The sequence below is a fragment of the Pteronotus mesoamericanus genome, unplaced genomic scaffold, assembly GCF_021234165.1.
Source record: "Pteronotus mesoamericanus isolate MK-2021 breed Mesoamerican mustached bat unplaced genomic scaffold, CSHL_Meso_final scaffold_232, whole genome shotgun sequence".
Classification (NCBI taxonomy): Eukaryota; Metazoa; Chordata; class Mammalia; order Chiroptera; family Mormoopidae; genus Pteronotus; species Pteronotus mesoamericanus.
In genome coordinates this window covers 24,931,781-24,957,995 of record NW_026555311.1, presented here as the reverse complement: position 1 = coordinate 24,957,995, position 26,215 = coordinate 24,931,781, and the positions used below count along the sequence as shown (strand labels likewise).

The 26,215-nt window shown below is 40.2% G+C and overlaps 1 protein-coding gene and 1 pseudogene across 1 annotated transcript in view; both read right to left on the bottom strand.

Annotated features, from left to right (window-relative positions):
- The window catches only part of KLHL8 (kelch like family member 8), a 47,384-nt gene extending 39,356 nt beyond the window's left edge, over nt 1-8,028 (bottom strand). Inside the window, exon 1 of the mRNA XM_054591767.1 lies at nt 7,857-8,028. The gene's annotated coding sequence lies outside the window, so the exon portion shown is untranslated. The remainder of the gene's footprint in view (nt 1-7,856) is intronic.
- A 14,474-nt stretch (nt 8,029-22,502) lies between these two features.
- On the bottom strand, nt 22,503-23,185 carry LOC129085266 (60S ribosomal protein L7-like; annotated as a pseudogene).
- Nucleotides 23,186-26,215: the final 3,030 nt, after the last annotated feature.

Genomic DNA, 26,215 nt, shown 5'->3' with positions numbered 1-26,215 from the left:
GAAATACCGGGAATAAATGTTAACAGAGAAAATATAATAAAAAATAAATTAAAAAAAAGAATACCAGACACTAACTCAAAGCCAAAAGGAGAAATAAATAACTCAATAAAAGTAAATACATGAGTAATTACAAAAGCTAGTATTATAACAAGTCTAAAACTATATGTTTTCTCTGCACAATTTAATAAACTAATACATTTCTAAAAAATTATTAATGCAAAAGCTACTACTACTGTACTTTAGCTTGTAACACCAAATCTTGTTACACACATAATTTAAGAAAATAATTTAAAAGAAGCAAAAAATAAAATTTAAATTAAAAAATAATTTAGAGAAGCGGGGCGCGCATGAACCAGACTGCCTGCGATTGAAACGCAGTCCGCACAGGGGGTGGATCCTTGGCCGAAGGGGTCACGGAACTGCCGGGAGACCCCTGAGGAGAGTCTGGAAACAGAGGCGTTGGGGAAAGAATGGGAGGAGGAACCGGGGAGTCCCGACTCCTTCTCCTTGCCCTCGTCTCCATTGCGCGGGAAGAGGCCACACCCCCAAAGAGCCCAAAGCCGAAAAACACACATAGACACCCCCAAAACACCCAGAGTAGGCGCGCACACTTGCGCCGAGTGACCCGGTGGGTGGGCAAGCGTGTGTGTGACCCACGCCGGCGGGTGAACGGTTGAACCGGCTGGCAAGGCCTCCCACAGATTGGCACCGATATGGCCTGTGAGGGAGCGCACAGAGCGGCAAGGGCAGGCATAAATTTACCCACCCGCCCGCCCGCAATTGCGGAGCAGCCCAGAAAATTAGTAGATCCGTGGTAGGGGTCACAGAGCTGCCCAGAGTCGCTGGAGGAGAGACCGGAGACAGGATTAACCGGAGAGTCCTGGAGCTGACTTCCTCCCATTTCCGTAGTCCCCATTTGGCGAGGGCAAGCAACGCACCCAAAGAGCCAAAAGCGGGGAAAACACACAATAGAAGACCCTAAACTGACCAGTGCCGGGGAGCTCGCTGGCGAGGGGGGCCAGATGAGTATGCGAGGTCGCGAATGAGTCCCCTGGTCTGGGGCAAGCACATGCAAGCCAGGCAGGCAGGGGATCCTGCCGTGCCCGGAGCGCGCTCAAGGAGCCAGTGTGAGAGTGCAGACAGATCCCAAAAAATAGCCCAGCCCTGACCGAAGGGGTCACAGAGCTGCCCCAAGCAGGAGTCAGACACAGACAGTAGACTCCTGGAAGGCTCAAACAAACAACCCAAGGTCATATAGGGTCAACAACTGACATCATCAGAGGCAGGCCCAGAAAGAAAAGGAAAGGACAAAAATACTTAATAGACTCTCACAAAAATGGGAAGAAAAAGAAGTTCCCCCCCAAATGAGTGGAAAAGGGGACTCCCCACAGAGAGAGCTAAATGAAATAGAGGCAAGGGAACTAACAGATACTGAATTCAAAACAATGGTTCTAAGGAAGCTCAATGAGCTCAGCCAGCTCAAAGAGAACTATGAGAAACTGCAGAGAAACTATCACGATCTTACAGCAAACTATATCAGCCTGGAAAAGGACATAGAAACTATCAAGAAGACACAAGAGGATATGAAGAATACCATTTCTGAATTGAAGAACACAGTAGAAGGAATCCAAAGCAGGCTGGATGAAGCCAAGGATCGAATCAGTGAGATGGAGGATAAGGTTGAAAGAAGCTCCCAGAAAAAAACAAGAAATGGAAAAACGACTCAAAAAGAATGAAGAGGCATTTAGGGAAATGCAGGACAACCTGAAACGCTATAATATCCGTATAATAGGGATACCAGAAGGAGAAGAAGAGGAGCAAGGGATAGAGAACCTCCTCGAAAAAGTAATGATGGAAAATTTCCCTCATTTGAGGAGGGAAAGGCTCTCATGGATCCAGGAGGCACAGAGGACCCCACTTAAGAGGGACCCAAGGAGGTCCACTCCAAGATACATCATCATTAAAATGGCAAATGTCAAAGACAAAGAGAGAATCCTCAAGGCAGCAAGGGAGAAGGAGAAAGTAACATACAAGGGTGCCCCCGATATGCCTAGGAGCTGACTTCTCAACAGAAACACTACAAGCCAGAAGGGAATGGCAACAAATATTCCAAGTCATGAAAAGCAAGGGCCTATAGCCAAGGCTTCTCTACCCAGCTAGGCTCTCAATCAAAATAGAAGGGAAAATAAGGAGTTTCCCAGATAAGAGAAGGCTAAAAGAATACATCTCTACCAAACCAGCACTCCAAGATATGCTAAGGGGACTGGTTTAAGCAGATGAAGGAAAAGAATGAGAGAGAGAGGAACACAGGTACAAAGAGAAAAGATGAGTAAGTTTCTATCAGTAATATCTCTCAATGTGAATGGACTAACTGCCCCAATCAAAAGACACAGGGTAGCTGAATGGATAAGAAAACATGACCCACACATATGCTGCCTACAAGAGACCCCCCTCAGAGCAAGAGACCTACACAGATTGAAAGTAAAGGGACGGAAAAAAGTATTCCAAGCAAATGGGCATGAGAAAAAAGCCGGGGTTGCCATACTTGTATCAGACAAAGTAGATTTCAAAACAAAGGCCATAAAGAGAGACCCAGAGGGGCACTTTATAATACTGAAGAATCTATCAAGAAGACATCAACATTGTAAACTTATATGCTCCCAATATAGGAGCCCCCAAGTATATAAGGAAATTGTTGGATGACTTCAAAAAAGATATAGACAGCAACACACTGATAGTAGGGGATTTCAACACCCCACTGTCAAAAATGGACAGATCTTCCAAACAAAACATTAATAAACATATTGTGGCGCTGAATGACACACTGAATCAAAGAGACTTAACTGACATATATAGAACCTTACATCCCAAAGAAGAAAAATACACATTCTTTTCAAATGTTCACGACAGTTTTTCAAAGATAGACCACATGATAGGACACAAAGCAAACCTCAGCAAATTCAGGAAAACTGAAATAATACCAAACTTTTTCTCGGACCACAAGGGCTTGAAACTGGAAATCAAACTCAAAGAGAAACTTCAAAAACTTGCAAACTCATGGAGACTGAACAGTAGACTATTAAACAATGAATGGGTCAATAATGAGATAAGAGAAGAAATCAAAACATTTCTGGAAACAAATGAAATGAACACAGAACAGCACAAAACCTATGGACACAGCAAAGGCAGTCCTGAGAGGGAAGTTCATAGCAATACAGGCCTACCTAAAAAAGATATAAACATTTCATATAAACAACCTAACCCTATGGCTTCATGAACTGGAGAAACAACAACAAAGCCCAGCCCAAGCAGAAGGAAGGAAATAAGCAAGATCAGAGTAGAACTGAATGACACAGAGACTGAAAGAACAATTCAGAGGATCAACAAATCCAGGAGATGGTTCTTGGAAAAGATAAACAAAATTGACAAGCTTTTAAGCAGACTCATGAAGGAAAAAAGGGAGGGACCCAGATAAATAATATCAAAAATGAAAGAGGAGAAATATCAACTGATATCATATAAATACAAAAGACTGTAAGAAATTACTATGAACAATTATATGCCAAGAAATTTGAAAACCTCAATGAAATAGACAAATTTCTAGAAAAATATAACATTCCAACACTGAATGAAGAAGAAGCAGAAAGCTTGAAGAGACAAAGTAACAGCTGGTGAAACTGAAGCAGTAATCAAAAAACTCCCAGCACCAAAGCCCTGGACCAGACTGTTTCGCAGGAGAATTTTACCAAACATTTAAGGAAGAGCTAATCCCTGCTGTTCTCAGACTATTCCAATAAATCCAAGAAGAGGTGAGACTCCCAAATTCATTTGATGAGGCCGGCATCATCCTGATCCCTAACTACAGGCCAATATCGCTGATGAACATAGACGCTAAAATCATCAACAAAATATTGGTAAACTGCATCCAGTCATACATTAAAAAGACCATCCACCATGATCAAGTAGGATTCAACTTGATGCAACAGTAATGTGAGGGAGGGAGGGAGAGGCGTAACAGGGAAAAAAAGGGGAAGGGTCAAATCCAGGAACATGTATAAAGGACCCATGGAAAAAGCCCAAGTGGGGAAGAATTGAGGGTGGGAGGTGGGGGTGGGTGGGGTAGGGGAGGGTGGTAGGGGATGGGGACAACTGTAGTTAAACAATAAAAGAAAAAGTTAAAAAAATTACCTGTTCAATTTCTTTTCTGAAATTGTTAAAAATAACCTGCAAAATACCTAGTAAAAAAAAGAAAAAAACTGCCTAGATAACTGAAGCTAACGGTTTTTAGAACCTTTTGAGGGAAGGATGGCCATAAACCCCTTTTGAACATATTGAAAGCTGTGGTCTTCTCCCCAGAAAACTACTGTACAGATATATCCAGAATTTACATTCTTGGAAAACCACTTATGGGCATATCTGTAGGTCAGGCTAAGAACTAGTGAGATGACATTGTACTTCTGCCAAGCAATGTTTTGTCATTCAATGTGGTGATGCCACTAAAAAGTGCTTTTACGATTCACCACGTTATAAAGGAAAGTGGGTCATTTTTAAACTTATTAATCACTCCATGGGTTCTAGGTATCAAGTAAATTGGTTGAAGTTTGCTTTCTAAGTATTTTAAAGCATTAATAGAACTTACACAGAAAATAATGAAGTATAATTCCACTCTCCCCTACATTGTTCTGTCCCATTCATTTTTATAAATAGAACTATTATATCCTTTCACCCACAACTTGGAAAAGATGTGATATGGTGTGCCGAGAATGGGCGTGGCCTATGCCAAACCCTGACCGTACAGACAGTGGCAGAAATATGCAATGCGGTTACTGGGCACATGGGACACTAGTCCACCATATCAGAAAAACTTCAGCTCAATGACTCTCGCTCACCTTTTATTGTAGCTATATCTTAACATCAACAAAGAAAAATTAATATAACTAAAATGTCCAATTTCTTCTTGCTTCCTTGGCTAACATAAAACAAGTGTTTTCAGAAAAGTGAAGAAATGGTCAACTTAATGAGTTTTAGAACTGAAAATAGGACATTTTGTTTTCCTGGGAAGCATTTCTCCCCCCCTACCTCTTTACTTCTTACTATACTAAAACTAGCAATTGTTGAAAATTCAAATACAAGAAACCAAAGTTTAAACATTAAATTTTTTAAAACAGAAAAGCTATATGAAATTAATTTATATGTTTAAAATATGTTCTTTAATCTCCTAAAAATGATAATACCCATTTCAGTTCTCTACAAGTTTCAAAAGTTCTTGACTTTTTTTGAAGGAGATATTTACCTAAACCCATAGAATAAACAGACGCCAAGAGTGAACCCGAAATCCAGAGTAATGTAAACTCTGAACTTCAGAGTAATGTAAACTCTGGACTTTGGGTGATAACAATGTATAAATATAGGTTCATCAGTTGTCACAAATTTACCATTCCAGTGTGGGGATTATGTGAGGCAGGGCAGAAGGCATCCCGAGGCGGAAGGCACCTGAGATATCTCTGCACCATCCAACTCAATTTTACTATGAACCTAAATATACATGTATTTTACTCTGAAAAGCGGCTGGGGTGTTTTCTACCCCTCTTTCTTCTTAAAAATGAGGAAATACTGTTTGGGGTGTTGTTGTTTTTTTTAATTACACTCACTGACAGTGAATTAAGTTCCCTGCCAGGACACAGAACATGAAATTATTACAGAATATATTATCATAAAAGACAATAATAGTAATCTCATCAAATGCTAAAAGAATGAGTAGCTTTAAATGTTAACATGATGAAGGTAAATGCAACAATAGTTAAGATACAGTGTAAAGATTTTTAAAAAAGAAAAAAAAGTGCTATTTATTTGGACCAAAGTAACAATGAGCCAACAGAAATCAGATCCTCATGATGAAATTTCTTTTTATATCTATACAATACTACTTGTTATCTCAAAGGCAATTTATAAAGTGACTAAAATCTTGAAGTGGGTCATGGGTTGGCTGAATAGGGGTGGCAGTAGGAAGAGGAAGTGCAACAACCAATAAAAAAAGCCACTGCTTGGAAGAGGTCCGCTGCTCACCCAAGTCTGCCCTCTGGCAGGGTCAAGACTGGAGGGAGATTCGGGAAGAGGATTTCCTCATGGAGTGAGAATGAAGAACACCAAGAGCTGAACAATGATCAACTTACACAGGAGAAAAGCAATGCAAAAAAAGAAAGGAAAAGGTGCAACTAGCAGATAAAATACTTTCAACTCAAGTTCTTTCAAAAACTTTTTCCCAAAGAATCCTTCCAAAGTGGTAACATTAGTGAAGGGACCTAAGTTTTGCCTTCCTGAAGTGGCCTTTTCGGAATGTTGATTTTTAAGCTGTTTATTAAGAAACAAGACTCAGAGAGAACCACTGACCCTCCCCCCTTTCCTGCCAAGACATTCAGACAAAGAAACCTGCTTCAGGAAGGATATCTTAGGAAGTCGCCTTAACATAATTCGAATTCTGTATGGTAAACAAGAGGGCTTCAGGCCAGATACTACTTATGTTTCATTGTTCCTGTGTTGCCTAGCAAGGATTTTCCTGCCATGTATGTTTCGCTCTTAAACTATCTGTAAATCGTCCATTCCCCGCCCCCCCACCTGCCCCCTTTTTTTCCTTTGTCCAAGATGTCTTATATACCCAATGTTGCCTCACTGTTTTGGGGATCTTCGTGCTTATGTGAATTCCCCATGCACATATATTAAAAACTGTTCATTTGATGAGTAACCCAGCCAGAAGAACTTAGAAGGTGGGGGGAAAAGTGTTAATATTATTTTAGCTCACACATTAGCAAAGGGTAAAAGGGCCAGATGTGTTTATGCTATTAAAACAGACTAAAAGAAAAATGAGAAAAGTTCAATTTTCTACAAAATTCATTTGATTAAACGCTGCCAAGAGGGAAAATACATAAAAAGCTTTTCAAACCCAGGCACCCGGGAGTGTGCAAACCCAGGAAAGGGCGAGCCCCAGCCTAGAACACACCGATAATGTAGACAAGACGCCCTCCCTGAAGAAACTAGCAAGCTAACGAACCCAGGACGGAGTGGAAAGAGCTGGCTGGCATCCCCGGAGTAGAACAACTCCACTGAGCGTCTGCATGTGTTGGAAAACGCTGCAGTCTCTCGTGTCACACCAGGAGGCACTCTTCCACACCGTCTCCACCAGCATGGGAGGTACGTACACCTGTTGCAGGCAGAGCCCCTGATACCAGCAGTCAGGACCCACAGTGAGCCCGCTGAGGGGCAAATCCCGGACGAGCCACTCACTCCCGCCCCCAATCCCAGTACCCGCAAGCCAGGGACAGGCAACATGCCCCTGAGCTAGCAAGTCCGGGAAGGGCAGCTACGCCTCTCAGCTGGCCGCGATTCCCGAACAGCAGGGCCCAGAGACAGCCTGCCGCCCCACCCCCACAGCCCCGCCCCCCCGCAGCCGTTGTTCTGGGGGCGTCCAGTGCCCTCCCTGACCCCAGACCCGCGCCAGCCGCATCGCTCACTCCTCGGAACACGAGAAGCACCTGCCGGCTCTCTTTTCCCTAAACGACAGACAGGGGCGACAGGGGTGCATCACGGGGCAGCTGACAGACCCTGAGGCTGGGGTTCCCCTGGGGGCACTAGACCGTTCCTCCCGCCAAAGGGCGCAATGGAAGCCATGCAGCACTTTAATGGGCCCAAACCCTCTTGGCTATGGAGTTTTGTTTGCTGCTTGCAGGGCTAGAGTTTCCCAGGCGCCTGAGGCACAACCCCGGACAGGATTCAGATTTGCAGCTGGGGTAAGAGAGGGCTCGGAGCGCAGGGCGCAGCACAAAGGGGCGGAGAGTGAAGGACAACGAGTGTCCAGTTACCTCGGTCCTGGGCTAGTCCCTCTGCTCAGTTCCTTCGGGCCTCGCCAGGACTGCAGCCGAGCTACCTGGTTCCCTCAGCTTCCAGACACTAGCCCTGCAGGAGCCCTCCAGCGGCAGGAGCCCTGCGTCCTCCTGGCTCAGGACCCTAGAGCGGTGCCTCAGGGGCGGGGCGAGGAGCGCGCGGACTGCGCACAGCACTCTGGGAAGTGTGGTTTAGGGTTCCCTCCCCTGGGTGTCAGTCCCCAAGTCCTGGCCGCCCCCTGCTCACTCGTGGTGGGCGGGAGCCTGACAGGGCCTGAGCGGTGTTGTCCTGCCACTATAGGGCAGGCCGGGGCCTAGCTGTAGTCCAGAAACCACATTTTGGGATAGGACACTGCGTAAATACCTCTGGAGTTACCAGTTTCTTCATTTCAGTGCCAGTACAAAATTCAGTTTATTTTTGTATCCACCAAGTTCCCTCATGCGGGTGGTGTTCTTAAGGTTTATGACTTATAAAAAAAAGCAGCTCATGTTTGTAACTACATACTCACAGGTTATAAACCAAAGAAAGCAGTTTATTGACCTAAGCGCTCGCTGCTAAAAACCATGGTGAGTAAAAATGATGTTGAAGTAAGCCAACTTTTCAATAGTCAATGGAGTATACGATGATAAAGATAAAGAGCAAAGAAAAATTTTTAAAAGAACGATATTCCCCTAAATATGTCTTGTTATAATTCAACAGTAGATACATTTGTGAATATTAACACTTAGGCTTGTATTATGCTAGAAAAGAACTTTTTTTTTTACATTAGCTTCTTATGTAAAAGTCCCAAAATGACTTTTTGCATTTGAAATTTCATTTCTAGGATCTAGAAGAGAAAATCACTTTTTTTACATAGCAGAAATAGAAATAAATAATTCTTAATATTTCAAAATATTTCTCTTCAGAGTATATTTTGCAAACTTAATACAAATGCCCTTAGAAAAATAGAGCCAAGACCAGTTTTAAGTCTTGCTTAAGCAAGACCCCCCCCCCCCCCCCCCCACACACACGTAAAATTTGTCTGGAAGCATCATGTAATACAAGTCCTATATTTAATGGAACTATGTTATAATAGAATTTTTTTTAATAATATGAACTTTTTTTTAGTCAGATATGCAATGTTTTCTAAAAAAATGTTTATGGAGTAGATCTCTTTTTTTCTGATTATTGACCTAAGCAAACACTGGAATACTTGTAGTTACTAATGACATCAAAGAAATAGTCATAATATTTCCATATTGTTATTATTTATTCAGAAGTATTTATTGAACATCTACTATATGCCAGACCCTGAGCTAGGAACTGGGAAATACACAATGAACAAAACTGAAACCCTTGCCCTAATAGAGGCTTAAGATCTAGTAGAGGAGACAAAGAACTAAGCAGATAATGTGAAATAATAAGGTATTCATAGGGTGGCCAGGGAAGGGGGAACATATAAGGTGCACCGATGTAGAGCTATTTGTTGGGAGAGGGGAGTCAGGAAAACTTTCTGAAAATTAAATGAGATTCTCAAAGCAAACGATAAACTGAAGGGAAAAGTTCTTCCCTTAAAAATGGCATATCCACAACAATGCTCTCAAATAATTATTTTTAAAATAAGTATTTTATAAAACAAGCTATGTCTTGATGTGGTTCAGGACGTGCTGCCCCAAAGTATGGCATCTTGGCATATAGAATATCTTTTTGCTGAAGGAATCTGTTGACAGAAAGAGGAATGTCACTCTCCCCTCCACACCCCATTCTCCCTTCTTTCCCTGAAACAGGTCGTAAAACTCCTTTGTAAAAGGTACTCTCCCTGTTCCAGTAGGAAAGAAGACATTTTTATCACCAGAGAGGGAATTTAGGGCTGAGAAGGCTATATAAACAAATCTTGTAAAACTAACCTTTGTCTTCCTAGATATTGGGTTGGCCAAAAAGTCTGTTTAGTTTTTCTCCATAAAATAAAACACATTTTTTCATTTTCACATGTAACTTTATTGATTTGGATATTTTGAGTATGCAGGCTATCTCCCGCATGGTAGACTGTTGATTTTTCCCAGTTCATGTCTCATTTTGATTGCTATCAACTTCATTCGGTCTACCTGATCATGCAGCATCATCCAGCAAGAAATCTCTAGCATGAAACTTCGCAAACCACTTTTGACACATTCAGTATATTCAGTACATTTGATCAGTCACAGCACCTTCTCCATACACTGAATATATATTTTTTTGCATTTCAGTTGCATTTTTACCTTTCTTGAAAGAATAAAGCATAATACGCTGAAAATATTGTATCCTTTCTTTCATCTTCAATATTAAAGTGGCTACACAAAAATTCACCAGTTTTGATAACTTTTTTTAAATGCGTGCTGATATGACAGCTGTCACTACCTAACAAAATTGTTTCAGATGAAGTTCAAGACAACTAAGTTCTACTATAGCCATCATATGGAAAAAAACCAAATGAACTTTTTGGCCAACACAACACTTCTTTGCCATTTACTAATCCCAGCCCAAATCCCTTTGTCTTGTCTATTCTTCACAAATTCGTTTATTTGTTTAAAAGGTACAAAAGATTCCAGCTCTGGTCATTTCTTTGGGTCTTCATTCTTTTGTGAAGGCTCCCACGTACATGTAAAAATTCGATAAAATTGGTATGCTTTTATACTGTGAATCTGTTTTTGTCAGTTTAATTTTCAGACCCACCAGCCAGGGACATTAGGATGGTCAAAGAAAACTTTTTTCTCCCCTACAACTTCAACTGAAAGAAAAGAACACATATTTCCTAAATCTAACAAAAAGTATCTTTGCTTTTATTCATTGCTCTCCTGCTCTGTTTGAGAATAAACAGGGCAGGCCCTTAATAAGCAAAGATCTTTCATAAGAAACTTCTTCCCTTCCTTAAAATCCCATAAATCAAAACTGGGAAGGCTCTGGTATCTGTTGGCTCATTGTCTATTGTACTTTGGTCCAAATAAATTGCACTTTTTTCTTTTTTAAAATCTTTATTGTATTTTTTTCCCATTACCATTTAGTCCCCTTATACCCCCCTCCACCAGCGATCACCACAATGGGGCCCATGTCCATGAGCCCTCATTCCTTTTTGCTCAATCTTTTTACCCCCTCCCCTGCCAATCCCTCCCCCAAATTGCAGTTTTAACCTTAATTGACATTTACATTTATATTTACATCTTGATCTCTAATCCTGGACTAAAAGGCTTTATAATCTCTGAAAGAATTTCAGATAGAGCCTGCATAGGGATTTGAAAAGATTAATGAAGAGGACAATTTTATCTTAATTTGCAGTGAGGACAATGCTCATAACTAGAGGGCCGTCCTCTGGATAGCTGCCTGTCTATGAAAACGTCATTAAGGAGCCTTCACACCACCAGCAAGATCACCCTTCCTGTCCAGGTCAAAGTCACGGGACTGGAGGTAACCCTTCTTCCTACTCCTTGACCCCTGTCTTATCACCTTCCACCATAGCCACCCCTTTGTGTGATGCTTCAGCTTCCCTTAACAACAATCACTTCCTGCCTTCTGCCCCACTGCAAACTGTTTTCTGGCCTTGGCCCAGTGGCCCAGCTTATGCTATTTTAGTTAGTTTATGACAGTTCTTCCTCCCTTGCTAGCAGTCTGACATAGATATCTCTAAACCTTTGCTGACTTTTCCACTTTCACCTCCGAAATATTTGAATTTCCTTAAATTCTCTCTGAGGGTTTGTACCTGTTGTGCCTTCTTCTCCCTCTTTACATGGCTAACACCTACCTACTCATTATTCCAATATCAGTTTAGATACTGTTCTCATCAGGAAGTTTTTCCTGGTTACAATACCTCTCTATTCTGGGTTAGTGCCTTCTGTATATGCTTACATTGCACTTATTTTTGCCCCTAAGTTAGCACTTACCAGTAAGCATTTTAATTAGTTATCTAGTCTTTCATTTGTCTAGAGCTTCTTAAATAGAAAGTAGGAGCACAGCATTTGAGATATAATAGCTGTTTAATAAATACTCAGGCAATAAGTGAATGCATATTAATTTTATGCAATAAAGAAGTACTCAGCAAGTATTTTCTGTAAAGGGACAGATAGTAAATATTTTAGGGTTGTGGACCATAAGGTCTCTGCTGCGACTATTTGACACTGCTTCCTAAAGAAAAATGGCTTGCTAGTTCCTCCCAGATACCTATGTAAGACAGAATTTGAGTTTAAAATTGAGTGTAGCTTGGGGCTAGAGGACAATGCTTGAGACCATGTTTCCATAGCTGGTACGTTGTTCTTGTTTAGAGTGATTATTTCAGGTAGTTTTGGCTTAGGTGGGTAGATAGAGCTAAAAGAGAAGGTATCCTTCGTATGGCCACTGCTAGTTCAGTTTGTACACAAAATTCTCTTGAAAATTAATTATGTTTGGAGAGTTTTTAAAATTTATAATTTAATCTGGGGTTGTTTTGTTGTTTTTCCATTTTTTAACATTTCACTTTTGCTGTTGCATCCCACCCAAGTCAAAGTCACTTTCCATTTCCGACAAACTTGCCTAGACATGGTTGAGCTTTCAGGCTGCATATACGGGGAGTTGTCAAAATCTCTCTAGAGCAGTATGTGAAATGACAGGATGAGAGCAATTTGTCTCCATCCCCACCACACTCCAGAAGTGCTGTGACTTTAGCTATCAGAAAAACACATTGAGAGAAATTTTGTTTTCCAGTCTCTATGTTTGAAATGTGTGCAATACACTTCTGAGCAAAATTGTATCCATATGTATGGTAGAAACTGACACAGTGGAACAAATGTAACCCTGTTCCAATTTCAATATGTATTGCAAATATATGATGTTTAAGATACAGATCTATATTACATCAGCTTTCTGATATTATCTTCACATTCTCATAATGAAATCTACCTCTGAAAAGTTTATTTATTTATTTTAATCCTCACCCAAGGATACGTTTATTGATTTTAAAGAGAGAGAAGGCAGGGACGGGGGGCAGAGAGAGAGAAGCAGACATCAATGTGAGAGAGAAACATCGCTTGCCTCCTTGCCTCCTGTATGCGCCCCGACTGGGGACTGAACCTGCAACCTAGGTATGTGCCCTGATAGGGAATGGAACCTGCAACCATTTGGTTTTTGGGATGATGCTCCAACCAACTGAGTCACCCAACCAGGACTGAAAAATGTTTTTTTCTGATAAATTTTAAAATAAAAATAAATGCAACATGGCAGATACTGCTAGCTGCTTAAACAATATATTCTTGCTTCATTAACTTAAAAAAACAACAATAGTTTTTTGGAGAATGACTATGTACCCTGATAACAGATTATTTTTCATCCTCCCTGACAGACTAAATTCTATCCATGAGATAGATCCTAGGACACTGGGATGGCTGTCTAAAGGGAATTGATTAAGCTGGGAGGTAGCTTTATTATCTCTGTACTTTCTTTTTTGGAAGAAATAACAAATTTTAGTGGCCATCTTGGACTATGAGAAAGGAAAGGGTGTCTAAGATATTGTCCCAACTTCATCAGCAACCAAGAGAATACAATAAATTCCCAACCATGTATACTTTCCAACAATTGCAAGTAAAAAGATAATTATAGAAGGCAGTGACTGTTCTTTACACATTCTGATAAAAATGTAAAAACAATTGCTTCCAGACCCCTTTCCACACTCCTGATTCCAGGTGCTTGATGACCCTACCTTACCTGTATATGTTCTCCACCAGATGCAAAACTGTTAATCTTTGAATGTAACTAAAAGTGTTGATGCATAGTTGTATTTTTCCTTGTCCCCCTGCACATATAAACATCTCCTCACTTTCCTGAAGTTAGAGCCCTGTTTCAAGTCTTGGAACTCTGCTCTCAAGCAATGTCCTCAGATAGGCCCAAATAAAAATCTCTTTTCTTAATTCTACAAAGGTTCAAATTTTTTTTTTCATTGGCAATCAGGTTATTTGAAGGTGGAGTCATGCCTATGAGGGTGAAAGAGTGGTAGAAGATGACTAGTCCCTGATGATCATTGAGCCACCGGAAGAATCTCACTACAGACTCTGAGGGGTTTGAATTTCCAGTTGCAAAAAGGATAATATTTATATTTGATAAACAAAATGTGGCTGTTTCCAAATTTTGGAACGGGCACAGTGGCTTGCCCAAACTTGCAGCCTTTCTTTCTTATTAATTAGCAATTCAGGGCTGCTCGTTCAGTGGGTCAGTGGAGGAAGAGGGCATGAGAGTTTGGAGCCATGAGGAGATCAGCAGGTGAAAACTTCTTATTGAAAGAGCTAAAATCAGCCCTTATAACACTGTTGGTTATAGTGTCGTCCAGACAGTACAGGGTTGTGGGTTCCATCCCTGGTGAGGGCACATACAAGAAGCAACCAATGAATGGATAAGTGGAACAGCAAGTCAATGTGTGTCTGTTTGTGTGTCTGTCTCTCTCCCCAAGATCAATTAAAAAAAAAAAATGAAAGAGATAAACCAGTGTGGTGTGGAGTGACTATTCCATGACATCACTGCTGATTTACCAGGCACGCTGGACTGGGGCCAAATCGGAGGTTGGAGACAGCTTTCAGAAAACTGCCTCAGAGACCGTCTGATTATAATTGATGTCTATTCTGACATAAATCCTACCCCTGCATCGTGCTATGTGCTGGGTCCTGGAGCAGGCCATTGTCCTGACCTGCTCAAGCGTGTAATTTCCTATATCTAGTAGCATTCATGTGCTCGTACCCGTGACTATCCTCTCTCCTTTACCCTACATAATCCTCTGGTGCCTATTAAGCATCTAAGAGATCTATTTTGTCTTGCAGCCGCCAAAGACATGCCTTATATGTAAGTTTCCCTGAATAAACTCTACTAATTACTATATTGGAGTGGCCAGCCATTATCTTCCATCTTGCCCTGCCCTCCAATTATGGAGATAGATTTTCAGTCCTAAGACGTTTCCCTAGGCCTGCCTGTACTAACAACCAGGGAAATATCAGAGAAGGTATCTGAATTTACTTCACTAGGCCTTGACCTGTTTGCACAGAAACTTTAAGACAGTACTTCAAATTTCTTGTTGGAAACTTTTGAAGATGTAATTCTTTTATCTAAATGTTTGCTGGCTGTCATGTCAGCCAAATCAATTGTGGAACTCACGCACCCAGGATCCTTGCATAAGTGGTAGAGAAAGAAACTCAAATTTTCAGATCCTCTTCGTAAGTGATCCTCTTTAGGACTTTATAAGCCAGTGGTGAAAAAGAATTTGTTCAAAAATAGAAAAAAAAAAAGAAAGAGAGAAATGATTATAATTGCATTTATTTTTCAAGGAAGCAGAACTAGAAGAAAAACTAAATTTCCTCAGAGGCAGAACTGGATTATAGAATAGAACAGCCTGTTGCTCAGCTTATTTGGAAGGTTTCAGTTGCTACTTTTATCAGCAGCTGAGACTTGAATCAGAGAAACACCCAGGAAAATTGAATATGTGCCTACCTGCTGGAGGTGCCACAGAAAGACTCTTCTTTTATGTAGAAAACAGTGGTGGCCTAACAAAGCTCAGGATAGAAGACATGCAATCACCTTTGCTACATGTTCATTGGCAAACAAATACTTACATGTCATTTAAAAATTTTTATACTTCATCCTGAATACTATCCTCAAATTTGGAGTACCCTTTTCTTTAGATAAAAGAAATTGAAAAGAAATGTCCACCTTACCTGCCTCTACTTTTCTATATGAACACTTTCCTCAAGCTCTGCCAAACATTTCATTCAGTCTTCTTTCCTCTCACAGGGCCCCGTTCCCACCTTGTCAGTCGGGTGGCAGGGAGAAAACTCCTGGTACAGGTGAAGAGCAATTGGAAAAGAATTTAGCAAAGGTGTGGACAGGTAACACTACAAGGAACAGTGTAGTACACCTGGGCTAGAAAGATAGCAGTTACCAGAACCTGGAGAGGAGAGAAAGCTGTGTGTAGAGGCCTGCTGACTGTAATAAAGCCTTGATAAAAAGAAAGCAGCTCATTTGGGGTGACCCTGCAAAAAGGGAACTGGAATAGATATACTCCAAACTTCCTCTCCTTTTTTTAAAGTATATTTTATTGATTATGCTATTACAGTAGTCCCAAATTTTTTGCCCTTTGCTCCCGACTGCCCGGTACACCCTTCCCTCCAGCATTCCTCATCCCCCTTAGTTCATGCCCATGGATCGTGCATACAAGTTCTTGGGCTTCTCCATTTCCTTGATTATTCTTAACCTTCCCCTGTCAATTTTGTACCTACCAACTATGCTTCTTATTCCCTGTACTTTTTCCCTCATTCTCCCCCTTCACCCTCCCTGCTGATAACCTGCCACGTGATTTCCATTCCTATGATTCTGTTCCTGTTCTAGATGTTTGCTGAGTTTTGTTTTGTTTTTTAGATTCAGTTGTTGATAGTTTTGAGTTTTTTGTCATTTTAATGTTCACAGTTTTGATCTTCTTTTTCTTAAATAAATCCCTTTAACGTTTCATATAATAAGGCCTTGGTTATGATAAACTCCTCTAGCTTTACCTTGTCTGGGAAGCACTTTATCTGCCCTTCCATTCTAAATTTTAGCTTTGCTGGATGGAGTAGTCTTGGTTGTAGGTCCTTGCTTTTTATCACTTTGAATACTTCTTGCCAGTCCCTTCTTGCCTGCAAAATTTCTTTTGAGAAATCAGCTGACAGTCTTATGGAAACTCCTTTGTAGGTAACTCTCTGCTTTTCTCTTACTGCTTTTAAGTTGTCTCTTTATCTTTAATCTTTGGCATTTTAATTATGATGTGTCTTGGTGTTGCCCTCTTTGAGTCCAACTTGTTTGGGACTCTCTGAGCTTCCTGGAATTGTATGTCTATTTCCTTCACCAAATTAGGGAAGTTTTCTTTCATTATTTTTTCAAATACATTTTCAATTTCTTGCTCTTCCTCTTCTCCTTCTGGCATCCCTATGATTTGGATGTTGGCCCTTTTGGAGATGTCCCAGAGTCTTCTTAAGCTCTCCTCGTTTTTTTTTTAATTCGTGTTTCTTCATTTTGTACTGGTCAACTATTTATTTCTTCTTTATCTTCCAAATTGTCAGTTTGAACCTCGGCTTCCTTCCCTTCACTGATGGTTCGCTGTAGATTTTTCTTTATTTCACTTAGTGTAGCCTTCATTTATTCCCTTATGCATTTGTTGTATTCACTGAAATCTCTCATCGTTATCACCAGTGTTTTGAACTCTGCATCTGATAGGCTGACTATCTCTCTGTTACTTAGTTGTTGTTTTTTTTCTGGAATTTTGATCTGTTCTTTCATTTGGGCCATGTTTCTTTGTCTCCTCCATTTGGCAGCCTCCCTGTGTTTGTTTCTATGTCTTAGGTAGAGCTGCTTTAACTCCCTGTATTGGCACACCTGTTAAGCTGTAAGGGGTGGAGCCTTAGGTATTCGCCAGGGTGGGGCAACCTGCCTTGCTACTTTGTGGCTCTGTATGTGGGGGAGGGGTCAGAGAGGGAACAATGCCACTTGTTTCACTCTCGCCCCATTTCCAGTCACTTCCCTCACTTCCTATATGTGACTGGTACCCTTCTACCTGCTGCCTTGGTGCTGAATCCCAGAGTGGGTGGGTTTGCATACATTCTACAACTGTGCAGGTCCTTGAAAAGGGCTCTCATGAGAGACCAGCACTTTCTTCCACCACACCAACCCCCACTGATTTTTATAGCCAAAAGTTATGAGGCTTTGTTTCCTGGTACTGGAACCCTGGGCTGCACGGTCTGGCCTGGGGCTGGAGTGTCTCACAACCCACATATCCCTCCCCATTTTCACCTGCCACATGTGAATGTGGGACCACCCGTTCTTCCAGCTGCCACCACCACCACTGTCTCCCCACAGTCCCTTCGCCCCTGCCACACTGTCCTCTCTGCCTTGGATCCCAGCTCTGCCCCTACTACCCGTCTGGATGAATATTTCTTCTTTAAATCCATTTATTGGACTTCCATACAGTTTGATTTTCTTGCAGTTCTGGTTGTATTTTGTTTGGAGGTTAGTTGTGATCTTTCTTTATGGTTGTGGAGGAGGCAAAGCGTGTCTGTCTATGCCTCCATCTTGGCTGGAAGTCTCCTCTGATCTTTGACCTCTAGTGTTACCCTGCCACAGGAAGTTGCTAGAAGTCCAAGACAGTCTGTTAATCTTGTCCATAAATATTAACCTTCCTGGCACACAGTAGACTACAGCAGGGTGTAGAGGAATTTAGAGAGACAGTGGGAAGATATTCAGCACACCTGTTATTAACATTTTTGCTCATGCTGTGCTTATCATCTAGAATACTCTCATTTTCAATTGCTGTATAATCCTCTGGTCTGGTCTAGGATTTAGTGTATGACCTATTTTTAAACACAGGGATGCCTGTCTCCTCAGCATTTTTATCTATATTACTCACACTGATAATTTATATATACATACATATGTACACACACACACATATATATCCTTTACATATATACATATATCTTTTATTGCCACTTAAATGTTTCATGTGTATATAAGTATTCTCTTGTAAGTTCTGTGGATCAGAATTTATGAGTTACATTTCTTTACCATTTCCACAGCACTTAACACAATGTTCAGCACAGACTAGTTGAAGCAAATTATAATCTTCTTAATTTCCTTCCTCTTTTTATCCCCACTCCCTACCTGCCGCAGAGGAGGCTTATATCTTCATATGATGTGGGCACTCAAGGAAAAAAAATCATTTAAAAACAGTATTGGAAAGCATAAGAGATACAGGTGTGAGGATTTTTACACAGCTGTTTCAGGAGGGGTTTTCCTGAGGAGGGGCAGTGGAGCATGAGGATGGAACCCACATGCAATTATTCAATTCTTTTTTTTTTTTGGTCCTCACCCAAGGACATTTTTAAATTGCTTTTAGAGAGAGAGGAAGTGGAGCGGGGAGAGAGTAAGAGAGAGAGAAAGACATGTGATAGAGAAACATCAATTGGCCACCTTCTTGTACATACCCCAACTGGGGTTCAAACATACAGGCTGGGTATGTGCCCTGTCTGGGACTCAAACCCACGATCTTTGGTCTACTGGACAACTCTCCAAGCAACTGAGCCACACTGACCAGGGCACCTGTAATTCTTTACCTGAGGGTTTTTTTCTGTCTCCCTGAGCAGCCCCAAGGCAGGGGAGTGCTGGGAAGTTTGCTGGGTTGCTGTCTCCACTTTCCTCCGAAGCAGCACTCAACCAGTGACTGAAAGGAGTTGGTGATTAAAAATCCCAGCAACCTCACCTACCTGGTTGGAGGCAACTCTCCTGCACACTCTCCCAGAATTCCCCAGGGGAGAGAGCCCCACCTTCCTTATAGGTACTCTGCATGAAAATGCACCAAAGCTTAATTGGGTTTCTTCCCTTTCTTTCTCTACCTCTCTGCTGCGACTGCTTCTAGGAATCACCTCTCAGTGAAATACTGACTTATATTCATTAGGTTTACTTCTAGGATAGAATGATGTGATACCACCAATGATATTCAACCCACTTGTGGCAGGAATATATAAGGATTTGCTCTGCTTGATATAACTTCTTTGTCCTGATATTTCCCCCTTTCTTTGCTTTCATGACATCTAAACATATTTTTGATCTGCCTGAGAGAAATTACAAAAGACATTTTTTAAGGAAAAGTAAATGTTAATGTTGTTTTATCTTATAAAAGCAACATATGCTTATGATTGAAAAATTAGAAAATAAAGATAACATCACTTCTAAAGTAACAACTGTTAATATCTTGCTGTATATTCTTTTGAATCAGTTTCTTTACATGAATTAATGCTTTTTAAATTTCTTTTGCTTCTTTTCTCACTTAAGACTATATGCTGAATAATTTGCCAAGTCAAAAATATATATTTATATTTAGCAATATTTAAAAATAATTGCAGAATATTTCACTCTATGTACTTGCTACTTGTGTTCCGTTAATCAAGTTTCATTTTTATTTGTTTTTCAGTTTTCAAAAAAAGACTAGGTTGTATAACTCGTAGCTAAGTCATCAAGATATTTCCAGCAAAGTGAAACTGCTACTTCAGAGAGCACATAAATTCAAAAGATTCCAGATATCTCACCTAACTGGCCCCTAGAAGGGTTATACTTCTACCAGCAATGTATATTTATTTCCTGACAACTTTTTCAACTCCATTTTCTTTTTTTTTTTTGAAGTCTTTGCCAATATTTTATTTTATTTCTTTGATTAATAATAAGGAGATACTTTTTGGTCATTCTTTTCTTTTTCTTATAAATTGCCTGGTTTCTGTACAGGACAGTTGTAGGAAGATGTTGCTGCTATAATACTAGCTGAAGGTCATGCTATTACTGTTCTTTGTTACTCAGTTGGTTACTCTTCCTCCAAGAACAGCCCTAAGAGGGGCCCTGACAGCTCCTTGCTTCACTATCTCATTCACACTTAAGTTTAACCTTGACCCTCATATCGATGACCTTACACATCAGGCTTTCCAGGAATCTGGATCTCTCCATTGGCTTTCTGATCAGTGCTGAATTTCAGCATGTTGAGCCCTGATTTCCTACCTATTACTATTGCCAACTTCTTCAGTGCCACTCCAATTCTCTTGGTCTCCAAAATTTGAAATAGTGGGGCTTTTAAATTTTGTTTTCTTTTTTAGACCCAAATATAATCAAACATGATTTAACAATTTCTTTGTTCACAACATCTAAGAGATTTAGTTCAACACTTTATATCTCCCACCATGACTCTAAAACCTATCATATTCTGTCAGAAGGACTTCTCCCAATCAGAGCTAAAGAGCTTTAAACATAAATATATTTGATATTTTAAAGTGACTAAATTTATCTGGCACTTAATGGCATATGTGTATACATAAGATAGAAAAGATAATTAAGTAAAATGGGGTACTTAGCCTCTTGTGGGCTCCTTTACAAACACATTCCTCCCTCTCTCTCCCACAGAGGTAAACACTGTCCTGAATGTGTCATTTCCCATATACTTCTAATTTATGCTGCACGCTTTTGAACTGTAAATAAACAGTATCGTATCATATGTATTTTTCTGCAACTTGTTTTCTTTTTCCTCAATATTATATTTGTGAGATTTGTCTCAGTGTATTTGGCTATGGTTTATTCATTTTTTACTTCATGTACCGTAGTTAACTTTCTATCCTGTTGATGGGCACTCAATTTTTTTCTGTTTTTTACCATTACAGGCAATGCTGCTATGAACACCTATGACATGGACAAGTTAACAAGAGCAAATTCAATAGTCTATCTAGAAGTAGAATTGCTGATTTCACAGTATTCATGCTTTGATGTCACTAAATAATGCCAATTTCTCTTCCAAGATGGTTATATCAACTTATAAGTTTAAGAAAAGTTTTTGAGACTTGGCTGGGTAGCTTAGTGCGTTGGAGCACTGCCGTGATATGTCAAGGTTGTGGGTTTGATCCCTGGTCAAGGGACATACAAGAATCAACCAATGTATGCATAAACAAGTGGAACAACAAATCAATGTCTCTCCTCTCTCTCCAAATTAATAAATAACAAAGTTTTTTTTTAATAAAAAAAAAGTTTTGAGGATTTCACTTGTACTGCATTCTGGCAACACTTTGTTTTGTCAGACTTTAAAATTATTGCCAGTCTTGTATATGAAGTCTGTCTGGAAACAGTCCAACCATCATTAGTTACTATAACGAGAACATTTTGTGTGATATTGATGTAACCTGGCAGCCAAGGAGAGTAGACTGGAATGCGCATGCATGAACAATGATGACTACACTCTACTAGTCAGTGGGGGCAGTAGATTCTGTTCAGTGAACAAGTGTATGTGTGGCCGTCGCAATCAAAATGACTGAGCAAGTAGAGCAAAGAATTTGCATCAAATGTTGCATTAAGCTTAAACATTCCTCCACAGAAACTGTTTGGATGATTCAGAAGGCTGCAGCTATAGGCATATGTTTATATGTAACTGGTGTTTGGCAGCTTCATCACAAAAACGAGCCTGCTCATATATCACATCTGCAGAGTTTCGTAGCAAAACATCAAATCACCCAGGTAACTCAGCTCCCCTATAGCCTAGATTTGGTGTCCTTTGACTTTTCACTTTTTCCAAAACTAAGGTCACCTTTGAAAGGGAAGAGATCTCAGATCATTGATGAGATTCAGGAAAATACAGAGTGACAGCTGATGGGGACTGGGAGAACTGTGTGAGGTCCCAAGGAGCCTACTTTGAAGGGGACTGAGGCGTCATTGTCCTATGTACAATGTTTCTTGAATCTTCTTCGATAAATGTTTCTATTTTTCATATTACATGGCTGGATACATTCTGGACAAGACTCGTGTATAAAATAGGCTCCTTGTTTTAATTTGCAGTTATCTGGTTATGAATGAGGTTTCAATGCTTCACATATTTATTATCAATCCAGATTTATTTTTCTTCAAAATTCCTGTTTAATTTCCCCTCATTTTTTTCTATTTGATTTCTCTCTCTTTCTCTGATTAGTTTTTTACAAGTAATTTTTTATATTCTAAAGAGTAATTCTCTTTTTTTCTGGTTTTAAAGTGGTCACTGTTTATTAACTGACCAGATTACAAACACAACCATGGTAGATACCTTAATTCATCCTTCCGAAAAGCCAGTTGATCTAGGCTCACCTGTAACTAGCATCTCCATCTTCTACAAAATGAGTGGTCTTTTTCTTCATTTCACTTCATATAGAAGATAATTTGAAGCTTTTTCCAACAGCACAGACCTCATGAATCAGATCCTCCATGCAGATGATGCTATATTTAGCAAGAGGTGGAGAAAGCAATGTGTTATCTGCCAGGGCAGTCTGTTTTCTTTTGTTGATTTTGCCATTATCAAGCTTGTAGATCGGTTCATTTACTGACTTCAGGTTTGGGTACTCCCACGCATATATGGTTCCACAATTCTCAGCATGTTAATCAAAGCCTTGCTCAGCTTAATGAAGGTGACATTGAATATCTGGTGAGGATGAAGAAGCTGCAGCACCTTCTGGACACTTGGGCTTACACCACTGACGTGCCTGATTGTGATGACAAATTCCAGTTTGGGTTCCCCCGGTACAGAGAAGTTGCCAGCCTTTTTTTGACATCCTAGCATTTGAATCTCAGTTCAGGTCATCTGCCCATATTCCTTGTGATAGTTCTTAGCTTTTTCATAGATAAGCTTCCTCCATGCCTTTTGAAGCATCTTTTGGGCAAACTTCTTTCTCAGGTGTTTGACCTTCAGCTCCACAAAATTCCTTTCCTTTTTCTTAAGGGTACCTGGCGTAGCAGGAGCCTTCTGTTTTTTCTCTTCTGCACCATTCATGGCTCCAGCTGGAAAGGAGCTGTTCTTTATGTAAGTATTAAGTTCCTTCTTCTAGTCTGTGGCTTGTCTTCTTACTTTTTAACAGTATCTTTTGATAATCAGGTTTTAATTAGAAGGATATAAAATTATCAGTGTTTACCTAATGGGTTGAGCTTTTTATATCTTCTTTAAGAAACACTTTCTTATTCTTGAGACATAAGAATATTTCCTTCCAAAACTTTTGAGTTTCATTGTTTATTCTTAAATTCTTAGTCTGCCTTAATTGATTTTTATAACTGAAATTTTTATCATGTTACTATTTACACCTATCTCATAGCCAGCCTGTAGAAAATACTCAATATTTTCCAGCTCTTTTTTCATTTTCTGATTTTTTATTTTTAAAAAGATTTTATTTATTTTTAGAAAGGGGAGAAAGGAGAGAGAAAAACATTGTTGTGAGAGAAAAACATTAATGGTTGCCTCTCATTTTCACCCTGACTGGGGATCAAACCCTCAACTCAGGCATGTGCACTGACCAGGAATAAAACTGCCAACCTTCTGTTTTGTGGGAAGACACCCAACCAACTGAACCACACTGGTCAGGGCTTGATTTATTACTTTGAATAAATGTTTTTTAAATGTTTATTTGAAGCTAAATGTATTTTTAGAAGCACTCCACAATACATTTTTTGTTATCGTTGAGATGTTGCATAAGTTTCCAAAAACACAGGCAAGCCAACAATTTGCCACAGTCAGGATTCAATTCTTAGGTGCATCACTAGATTTAGAGTGAGATGAATTTGGTGTCCATATTGCAGAAGTAGAGTTATTTTTAAGTATTTGACCTGCTAAATGAAAAAATATATAAAAGTTGCCTTGTGTCATCCTATGAGATGAATTGGATATGCCACATCTTTTGAGGGGAGAGCATGGGTGTCATTTAATTATCATCTATCATGATCTATCACTGTCTGGCAAATCAAAAATTAAAAAATTATGCTCTATACTTCATATTATATACTAAAGTATGACCTCCTTAACTGAATAGGGAGATGTGTGATAAAAATACAGGATCTCTCTCTTCAGGTTTTTCAAACCCTAGCAGCTCCTAATGCAACCCTAGGGGAAAGCCAGGGCCTGTCCAATGACCTGGCACCAGAATTAACCCCAAAACTTCAGGCTTCGGGCTAGGTGGAGAGGGAGGAAATGAAGGCAGGATGGCAATATGTAGTTGTGAAACACTTGAGGCTCCCTCTGCTGGAATATGTTGTTAGAGGAGCAGAGGTCAAGGAAGTGCTCTTTCTCCAAGGTGGAAGGAATGGAAACAAATGGCTTTCTCTAAGTTAGCTTTGACGTTAGGTTAAAGGAAAACCTTAAAACAACAGTAGGTTTTCCTTCTAGGGTTTTATGTAGAATTTGTCGCTTTTCCATTTACTTAAGGAATATTTATTTGCCTTATAGTAGGAAAAAGCATGAATTTGATTTGTTAATTGATACCTTACTGGAGCAGCCTCAGGAAAGAGCACATCATATTAGAAAGCTGATGACTGAACATCAGTGTTCTAAACTTTTATTTATAGCCTAGACTTTTATTCACAGTGGAACTTTTGGAAAGTCACCTAACTTCTCTGTGCTGTGTCCTTCTAATTTTAAAGTGAAGATGACAACCACAGTCCCAAACACTGTAATGGAGAGTAAAGAAGAATGCAACAGATGAGAAACACACTCCCATAGAGCCACAAATGCTCAGGGCTAAAATTCCAGAACTGGTTGGTAACCATGTTCCCTGATGAACAGACTGTTGCCTCCCGGGCACTGAGTCAGGCACTGGTGATACAGTGATGAGTAAAGCATGTACCTCATCCTCCCAGAACTGACAGTTTAACAGCCTCTTGGGGAAGACAGTATAATCACACAAACAGCAACAATGAAACATGGCAAATCCTATAGTAATGTTTTTGAACATTATGGGGACACAATTTTCTGGATGATCAGAAAAGGTTTCAAAGAAAAGTTGTATTTGTGCTGGGACTTGAACGATGAGGTACTTGGCTAGAACATATTTCTTTCTTTTTTTTATTGAATATATTGGGGTGACATTGGTTAATGAAATTATATAGGTTTCATGTGTAATTCTATATATACCACCTGCATATTGTATTGTGTGTTTACTATCCCAAGTGGTCTCCTTCCATCACCATTCCCTCTCCCCCCAACACACTCTCCTCTACCTCCCCTTATCCCCACTTACCTCTGATAATCACCATACTGTTGTCTGTGTCTATGAGTTTTTTTTCTTTTTTGCTTAATCCTTCACCTTTTTCACCCAGCCTTGCAACCCCTCACCCCTCTGACCACTGTCAGTCTGTCCTCGATCTATGAGTCTGTTTCTATTTAGCTTGTTAGTTTATTTTGTTCATTAGATTCCACATATAAGTAAAATCATATGGTACTTGTCTTTCCCTGACTGGCTTACTTCACTTAACATAATGCTCTCCAGATCCATCCATGCTATTGCAAAAGGTAAGATTTCCTTTTTCTTTTTTATTGATGGCCACATAGTATTTCATTGTGTAAATGTACCCAAGCTTTTTTATCCACTCATCTGTTAATGGACACTTGGGCTTCTTCCAAGTTATAGATGTGCTATGACTCCTAGTCTTTGTGGGGTTGCCTAATATAGTAGGTGTCCTATGGGGTCCAGTGGTGCAGCCTCCGTGATCACCTACACTGGGTGGTCCAGAAATGTTCCTTGTGTGGGTTATGTAGGCCCTCCTGTTGTAATTGAGTCTTGATTGCTATTGGCCTGTTCATGCATCGGATCAGCCCTCAGGCTGGCTGACTGTGAGGCTCAACCTTGACCATGGCACGTGAGCTGCTGTGCAGATGCTGACCACTCAAAGTGGAGTTTCCTCAGCAAGATCTGGTACCTGCTGAGATCTCCCTGTGGATATGCTGCTTGTGAATCTTATTGGATCCTGTTCTGATGTCGTTGCAAGCTGGCCACTGGGTTTGTTGATCCTGGGCCTCTTGGGAGGTACTCTGGTGCAA